The 9,910-nt window shown below is 42.9% G+C and overlaps 1 pseudogene across 1 annotated transcript; it reads left to right on the top strand.

Moving 5' to 3' along the window:
• Positions 1 to 1,703: 1,703 nt before the first annotated feature.
• LOC306932170 (chemerin-like receptor 1) lies at positions 1,704 to 2,303 on the top strand (annotated as a pseudogene). Its single transcript has one exon. The product of its transcript is annotated as a chemerin-like receptor 1 (transcript).
• Positions 2,304 to 9,910: the final 7,607 nt, after the last annotated feature.

The following is a 9,910-nucleotide window of genomic DNA, read 5'->3' as shown; positions in this document are numbered from 1 at the left end:
CATGCAGCGAAGCTTGGTGGAAACAATGCGCTCACTGACTCAGGCTACCTTCACATGCATTCATTCGGGTGACCCAAGTAGGCTATACAGCAGGCACAATGAAGCAGCGGCACCACCACACACACCAGCAATTGGGGAGAGAATAAGACACGAGAAAGAATTCTTCATTGAGCAGCAGCAGAGTCCAAGGACATCATATCTCTTTAGCAGGGATGCATAGGCTATCTAAGAAACGTGGCTCCCCCTTATCGTCGTTTTCACCATGCTTGCTTGCTTGGCATCAAATCAAAGTTCCTTCTGTATATGTCTGTCTGTCTGTCTGGCGTGGGACGTGTGCCTCAGGTTCCCTGTGTGTGTGTGTGTGACTGTGTCTGTGTGTTTTGTGTGTATGTGCGCGCGCGTGTGTGTTTGTGTCCGCCGTCGTCGCTGTGAGCAGCAGTCTGTGTCTGTCTCCTCCTCCGCTGCACAAATACGAGAGAGAGAGAGAGAGAGAGAGAGAGGGACAGAGAGGGAGAGAGAGAGAGAGGGCGAAGAGGTGAATGGATGCGGGATGCTGCTGAAGGATGGAGAGGAGACTCTAGAGTCTGATGTTCCTGTACGACTATGCATATAGTGACTGAACAGTAGCCCACAGCAACAACAATGAACAGTGTTCTGGAATGTAAATTTAAAACGGAGCATAACTTACAGTAAATGACAGCTAGCCTAGCTATAGATGGTAGGCGACAAGGCCTGGCTATAGCTATAGGCCAGTTAAACTATTTTTATATATCCATGGTAATGGACTTGATAGTAGTAGGCCTCCTATAGCAATTAGCAACATATTAAAGCATCTTTTATTTATATTTATTTTTTTGTTGAGTGGTGCAAACCACTCCAACAACTGGCTTTGTTAGTACCCGTGTGTGTGTGTGTGTGTGTGTGTGTCTGTGTACCTGTCCCTCAAAAGAATAAGCATGGTTACTGACATTACGTCAGACCACAGCTGATCAGGCTATATAAGACCTTGCACCACTCAGTTCACACGGGTGTGATTTTTTTATACACATCTACACATCTTTCTCTATAGACGTGATTATGATGGATCTGTCTGATTTATATTCCATCAAGAGAGAGATATATATATACACTGTATTATTGCAGTACTATAAAATATATTCACTGTACCTTGTGATTACTATTGCTTTAATGCATTTGCATTGCTAAATGCATATTTACAATAAAACATTTTCGGTATCTATGCTGTTTTTATTGTGGCTAATAAAGAGTCTGTAATGTAGTTTACATATTACTATAAATAGGACTACAATGAGGGAAACCATAGCGTAAAGAGCCTTTTTTTTCTGCAGCTCAAAATGTGCAACTGATAGCCTAAGCCTACACATGCATGCACCATTGTGGTATGACAAAATGTTGACTTTTGAACACATTTTCTTTCCCGTAGGAGACATCTGTGCCTTCACCATTACCTACCATGACATCTGTGCCACCGCCATCAGCCTACAGTGATTTAAATTATGACTACCTGACTGAACTGACTGAAGAACCAGACAATTTAAACAAACCTTCACCATTGTGCATTGACCAAGCATGGTGTGTCATCCTGGTAGTGATAAATGTGATCATCTTCCTGCTAGGGATTTTGGGGAACGGCGTGGTCATGTGGGTTATTGGCTTCAAGATGGAAAAGAAGAAGTGGTTTCATGTGCAAGTTCACTTCCTTTGTTTAGGTCCTGAACATGTTCATCAGCATTTTCCTAATGGTACTTATCAGTGTTGACCGTTGTGTGGCTGTTATACACGCAGTTTGGGCCCAAAACAATCGTACGTTGAAAAAGGCAGGAGTTGCAGTTGTTGTTGCCTGGGTCTTTTCTATGCTGATGAGCATTCCTGCCGTAGTGATTCGTGATACATCTGTCTCTAATATTACATCTGACAATAAGGAGGTTATTCAATGTTACAACAACTTTGAAATTCTACCCAGCAGCGAAATACTTATTCCTGTCATTCGCTTTGTTCTAGGCTTTGTACTTCCACTTGTAATCATAACTGTGTGTTATACTATTATCATTGTAAGGCTAATGAACAAGAAGATGACCAGGTCCACTAAGCCCTTCAAAGTCATGACTGCCCTGATAGTCACATTTGTCATCTCTTGGCTTCCCTACCACATCTTCAATTTACTAGACATTTACAGCAGTATTAGTAACAACATAACACAAGTTGTATCAATAACATCAGCGGCTCTCGCAAGTGCAAACAGTTGTATGAACCCGTTTCCAGTGGCGTGCACAGACATTTAGAGGGGCAGTGCTCAAGTTAAAAAAGGGCACCTTGTTCAGCGCGTGGAACCGGCCGGTTGCCTTAACCCATTTTGGGCGGGAACCCCTTTTGGTGTTAGCATTATGTTATGCTTTAGCTATTGAAAAATAGCAGATCTACAAGCTCACGAGTGGCGCGCTACGAGCTTGTAGGTCTGCTATTTTTGAAAAAAAAAGAAAAAAAGTTTTTTTGTTTTTTTTTCCAAAAGGGCACATTGCCAAAAGGGCAGGGGGTGCTCTAGCACCCCCTAGTGTCTATCTGTGCACGCCACTGCCCGTTTCTCTATGCATTCATGGGTAAAGACATTAAGCAGAAATTGCGGAACTCCTTCCTTTCCAGATTTGAAAATGCTTTCAGTGAGGACACGCCCTCTGGAAGTAAAATAACATCTACATCTCAAGCTTTAAGTATTCAATAGGTTATTAATTTTCATTCTCTCTGCCAGTCTGCCATTATACATAATGAGTTGTTGAACGCTTGACTATAGCTGAATTTTTGAGTGGTGCAACTACGGAGCTATGTGTGTGGGTATAGCTGGCTGGGTGGGTGTCTGGGTATGAGCATGAAAACACGCACGTATTAACTGTATATATGATGCTTTCGGGTGTGCCAGTACAGTGACAGTACAGTACAATACAGTAGAGGGTACAGTAGAGGGACCGCCACACGGTAACTCTGTCATTTCTCAACCGTTTCGGACGCGGGGCGGCTCGCCGGAACCGGGCCGGCACCCTGGGTGCGTTCCTGTGGGTCTGGAACTCCCCCCCCCCCGGGAACCCCCACACGGAGTTGCACCACTCACTTCACACGGGTGTGATTTTTTATGAACGAGAGGTCAGATTCTATAACAAATAGTTACACCAGACCAATCAATGCTGCAGACATGCAAGGGTCATATTATAGGACAATTCATATTTCAATCAATGGTTCTTCTATTTCATTAGTAGCCTGCATGCACTACATTTCCTCATTTATTATTTAGAGTAGAGGCAACATGATGCCATTTGATCAATAAGCCACGATTAAGAATGAACAACTGCTCTTTATAGTAAAATATACATAAACAGCATGTTAGACCTTCAAGAATGCTTCGCAAAACATGATCCCAGGGTTAAACATACCTTTTTAAAAGCAACACACAAGATTCATGGCTTAGCCCCCCCATACCCCCCCCCCCCCCCCCCCCGCTCTCCCTCTCTCTCTGAAGTGGCTCTCCGGTACCAGCCTATCCTCCACCCCCCCTCCATTATTTTCCGTCCCAATAACTATAGCTTTAAACAATGTCTCACACACTGTACACATATACATAAAGCCTTCAAACACCTGTGTTCTCTGGCATCATTTTTGCAGTAATGCTGTCCACACACAGATGATAGCTCACTGGCAGGGTTTAGGCCAGGGTAATGTCATCTGAATGTGGCCTATATGAGAGTGTCTAAGTTAGGAAAACCCACAGACGTGACGTGGGACTGCTGCTGTGTGCTGATGGCCCTCTCAGGCCCTGAGACATATTAATCCCCTCTTCACTGTCTCAACGATCTACTGAAATAATGAAGGGGCAGACCCCCCCCCCCTCTCGCTCTCCCTCTCTCTCTCTCTGAAGTGGCTCTCCGGTACCAGCCTATCCTCCACCCCCCCCCTCCATTATTTTCCGTCCCAATAACTATAGGTTTAAACAATGTCTCACACACTGTACACACATATACGCATGGACACACATACACTGATTTTTATGCACACTATATCCACAACATATGATGTAAACAAGTCTTTAGTGCTTTTTCTGGTTTTACCCTCTTGGCAGTACAGTCAGACCTGTACCTTCCTTGAACTGTACCCATTCTGCAATCTGTTAAATATTTCAATCAATCATGATCACACACAAACAAAAGCATGCCACGCACGCACGCACGCACGCACGCACGCACGCACACACACACACACACACACACACACACACACACACACACACACACACACACACACACACACACACACACACACACACACACACACACACACACACACACACACACATAAGCACTAGATGCTTTATAGATGTTTTAGCAGAGCCAGGAGAGACCTACAGTATAAAGGTGAGGGTTTGTCTCTGCAGGCCATTCAACATGACTTCTGTTCTGTCTTATTATTGTATTGATGATTACACTCAAGACCCAATTTCTGGCATTGTTCTGTAATCCTGAAAGAACACAAAAGGTCACAGTCAGGTTGCTAATCATCGAAACAGAATGTTGACTATGTCAACATTCTACTGCAGTAGAAGTTGTGATACCTCTACTATAATGTTAGGTGTGTGCATAGAGGTTGTGTGTGTGTGTGTGTGTGTGTGACTGTGTGTGTGTGTGTGTGTGTGTGTGTGTGGGTGTGCGTGTGTGCGTGTGAGTGTGTGCGTGCATGCGTGCGTGCCATATGGTGCATGATTGCGTGCGTGCGTGTGTGAGTGTTCACTTCCAGGTGCTGACCGTTTCCTGATTGCTGGCTGCCAATCACCACTGCTTCCAGTGATTGGTTTACTAGCCTACATAAAGCCTTCAAACACCTGTGTTCCCTGGCAGCATTTTGCAGTAATGCTGTCCACACACAGCTGCACACTGCCCTGTCTGCTGTAGTTTGTGTGTTTTGAGTCCTCTGGTCATTTTGTTATGTGAAAGCACTGGGTCACGTCACGGAAGCCAGATTTTTTGCATCAAGTTTTATTTTGTATCAAGTTAATCTAATTCTGTTGGATTAGATTAGAGTAATGAATATTACGGTTTTGGTTGTACCTTTATTTTGTGTTGTAAGAGCTTCAAAATCAAGGTTAGATTTGGAATTATTTTATTTATTTCTCAGAGTTGCTCCGTGTCATTTGTGTTGTTTAAAGTGTGTTTTATTTCTGTCGATTTAGTTTGAAATGGAAATGGGTTTCTCTCTCATCATTTTTGTTGCAAAAGGCTAAACCTGAATTAAAGGCTAAACCTGAATCTTCTGATTATGCTCTAGCAATATAGTTGCTGATGCAATTTTCCTCCAATCACCCTCCACTAGTATTTCAGCAAGCCTACTCTTTACCAGGAGTTGTACAGTACAACAGGCTAAACCAGCACACACTTCATTTAAAACTTCTCAGTTCTCAATTGTCTTTGTATAAGAACATTCTTTGCACCTTCTGGTGGCTGAAAATGGAACAGAAGTTGCAATTTCTGACTTTCCTCCCATAAAGGTCCCTGCACACAGAGCGCGTTTTTCTGATTTTTAGCGGCGTTTCTCCATCTGTTTTCCAAAAAACGCGTCCAGTGTGCAACCACCTTTAGTGTAGGAACAGTGCAGCTATTGGTACTGCTTCAATGATTAATAAAGCAAAGCCTGGTTACTGGTTAACTGGGATTGTTTTGCCACTCAGTCTAGATGAGGGGGGCGTGTCCTGATGGGAAAACCATGCCTGTGCATTACTCTCTATAGAGCGTCGCAGTCCCGCCTCCTACCCTGGACCAGGAAATGATTCTCCGTTCATTTTCCTCATAGACATTTCAGAAAGTATTTATTTAAAGACGTTTACGCCGCGGACAAAGCCAACTCGAGTCGTGACAAATCATGACAACAAACACAATTTTTTGGGCCGAACAAATAATTAGAAAGAAGAAAAAAACGGCAGGTTACAACACTTTTTTTGTTGTTTTTCTTCTTTGTAATTATTTGTTTGGTCCAAAATATTGTTTGTGTTGTCATGAGTTGTCACGACTCGAGTTGGCTTTGTCCGCGGCGTAACCGTCTTTAAATAAATACTTTAAGAAATGTCTATGGGAAAAATGCATTGGGTTTCATTTCCTGGTCCATGGTAGGGGGCGGGACTGCGACGCTCTATAGAAACATATATGAGTGACTGACTGTCGCAAACGATACAGAGACACGTACCTCCCTGACAATAACGCAGAGACAGCTTGTTTATTTTGGACCACAATGCTTATATGAAACTATTTTAAGATGACCCCATGTTATTCTCCATAGAGAAATTACTTCCGTGAACCAGGCAGAACCTGGGGATGAGTGAGTGACGTCAGGACTTCGGCGCTCTATTGTTTGCAGATGATACATTCTACAGGATGCATTTAGAAGGAACCTGCTTGTTTTGCTTTTACATTTACTGTATGCTGGCTGTCTTGTACCTGACACTTTACATCATTCTGCTTCTATAGGCCCCAATAGGGATGTCGGGTTGAACCTGGTTCAAATGAATGTACATCACACAACATATGTGTTTCAAATCTGTCAAAGCAAGAAAGGACGGGAACAAAACCAAAACTATAATCTGGCAGCATAAACTGTCAAACTATGATGAATGGCAGACAACTCCTGATTCTGCAATCTAAACACAAATTGCAACAAACCGTTCACACAGCAATCGCTGTAGTGCTGCAGAACCGAAAAGCAAAGCTATTGGCAGCTTCGGTCCCATAATCATTTTGTAATCTCAGGTCCGATGAGAACTCTTGATTGAACAATCACCACTGGTCAGCGGCAAGCACGATTGTATCTACGGTGCATTGTCCCCAAAGGACAGCTTTCGCAGTATGAGATGCAATCTTGCTGTGGGGTACCGTATGGTGTATAGCTGTATAGTCTGCCTAAGGGTTATCATCCTCACCTCATTTAAAGGATGGTCTCATTTAAATACGTACGTATTCGCTTAGTTGGTATGAGGGGCCGTCTGGTAATCAGAAGCTAATCAGAAAGTGTGGTATTCAGAAGGTCACCGTTTGGCCTCATGGACCACCCTGTATTGACTGACTGATGTTTTTATTGACAAAAAGGTCACACTACATATACATTAACATAATTGCTGTCAAAAAGGATTATGTTCCTTTGAGTAATGTGTGTATACCAAATGCAAGTGTATAAAATCAACAAATACATTCATACAATTTCCAACATACCATACAACAAAAATAGCAAAAAAAAATTATAGAAATGCACTCTCTCGAGATGCCAACCTGCGCCTTGCACACAAGTAGGCCATGTACAGCATACTTTTGGGTACTGTAATGGAACCTGCCACAGCACAAGTAATTGATGATTCTAATTAGGTCAAGCCACATTATACAGTGTGTGTTGAAATGTCCTTGAGCAAGTCCTAGCAAGACCCTCCCCCCAACCCTCCTGAGCAGCCATCTGCTGGGTGAAGCTGAAATTGAGATTGACGAGATCCGACATTATCACATTTTGCACTGAAAAAAAAATCTTTCAGAACTCAGAAGGTGTAAATAATGATCATCGGTATAACAAGAAGTAGCTTGAAATGATATGTATTAGTCACTATACGTACAACTTGTCTGTTGCTGTTCTAGCAGTGGGTAGGCAAATAATTCATATGAGAGGCATTTATTTTGTAACGGCTATCAGAGCAGACTGAGATGTATGAACAGATGACAACACTGACTGATGTACCGGGGAATGCAATGTCAATACTAATGACCCCGCAATGGCCTTCGTCATCGTGAACGGAGAGCAGACAGAAGTGCCACTGAAGGCAACCTGTCTGTGTTTGGTGGCTTGGCCTTCGTGCATGATGTAGCACCCCAATGCAGATGGCCTCACAGATGGTTGATATTTATACCACAGGCCCTGAAAAGTCACCAGTGTGGAAACCGGTCTTTCTCACTGATTAGCTTCGCATCACGATCACAATGTGCACAACAATTTCCACCCACCAAACTCTCTGTGAATCAGAAGCATATGACCAGTTATGAGTCTTATTATGACATTTGGGGGGGGGGGGATCTGTACTCACTGAGATTGTATTCCATTTGCAGGAAGCTACTCATCCCTTTTTAAAACGGTGTTGATGATAATTAAATGTGCCGGGAGTCCTTTTTGTTAGCGCATTAAAATGTCCTCGAGAGTCATCCTAAGTGCAAGGTCCATGTTTTTTTTAAACTTCCAGACACAACAGAGCTTGCATTTCAGCAGGGAGAACTCCCAATGTATAGGCTACATTATGTACATTAAGTGGCTTTATAATTCCAATAAGAGTGAGGTGCATGGACATAGGACCACAGCCTCTGAGTGTTCCTATCCTCCAGAACAGCTGCATCTTCCTGGCTGTGACATCATCAGCGATGGTGTTTGCATTTCCATGACATGTTGATGACATTGCAGCATATATACTCTCAGTACCTTCGAGTGGCCATGGCCACCCGAGCTTCGCAGCACCTTCTCACGTCTTGACCTCGGGGGACGAACAAAGTGGAGAGCTAAAAGGATTCTCGAGTAACAATATGATCTCTTTTGTTTGGGCATCTCTATTTTTAGCGGCCACAGGGATCCTTCAGTGTTAGTGTTTCACGGCTCATGGATCCTTTTATAATTTAATGAGGGAGAGGGCGGCGGCCCTTTGAGATTTATGGATGACATCTCCAGGCATGCAGCATTGGCCACTCTGCGTATTGATCCAAATCAAATGTTTGTTTATGGGTCAACCAATGCCCTATGCTAGAATTCTGAATCAAAGCAATAAGCTAGATTGTTGTGTGATTAATGGTTCACTGTATTATACACGGTATTAGTTATTTGATATCACGGTGTTGTTTTACAATAATGTTTTGTGAACTTTGAGCACTTGCCCTTCCAGTGCTCTCTGCACAGCCCTGGGCTTTTCTTTCCTTTCATATATCAATATTAAAATGATAAAATCTCCACAGATGTCCTCTGATCGCCAATCAATCAGAGGCTAGAGACAGGAAGTGACGGGGGCTATTTTGGAGTTCCTCCTGTCATATCCTATTCCACGTTCCACTTAGGGGAGTCTGAACTGTTCGCACTTGAAGGACGGACCAGTGGATTCAGAAGCAGATGCCCCTGTGCTCCTCGATTTATTCATGAGCTGTTCATGGTGAACATGAGGCATTGAGGAGGACAGAAGCTGAGAAACGTCGGCACGCTCTGATTAAAGCGAGGGAAGGCAGACAGAATCGCAGCCAAGGGTCCGGCAGTCAAGCCAGTACCACTTCACATCTGACGAAATTAGCCCCATCCATGACCGGATGAATTAATAAATGAAGGGATAAATGAAAGGAGTAGAATGGAAGCTGAACGAACGAATGACTGAACAAGCCAGTACGGATTACAGAAGACATTAAATGATCAAACAAAGCATTCAGATAACACTGGTTAATTTGGAAAGATGTGAACAATGTTGATTATTGCTTATATTTAATAAGTCAACTTAACTCAAGAGCCGCATTCTGTCTTAGAAACACTGCTTGAATGTGCTCTGACTCACCCTTTAGTTGTAAACAGATCAATCTCGTTTGAATATCGTTTCCAGCACATTGCACACTGACTGCATCGGGATTTTCTTTTTTTCCACAACATTTGCATTTTCAGCACCAGTGGACTCAGGGAAATGTTTACATCCCTCTTCTCATGAAATGAGTGAGTGAGTTAATTAGAATGCATTATTTGGTTCTACTTTAAGTAGGCTACATACGGATTTTGCAACTGAGCTTGATTGATTGATTGATTGATTGAATAGTTTATTAGACAGAATGTATAAACAGCAACAGAGTACTGTCAAACACAATATATTTGT

The sequence above is a fragment of the Electrona antarctica genome (genome assembly GCF_951216825.1).
Source record: "Electrona antarctica genome assembly, chromosome: 11".
Taxonomy (NCBI): Eukaryota; Metazoa; Chordata; class Actinopteri; order Myctophiformes; family Myctophidae; genus Electrona; species Electrona antarctica.
The sequence above is the reverse complement of the archived record's forward strand: the minus strand, read 5'-3'. Positions and strand labels throughout refer to the sequence as shown.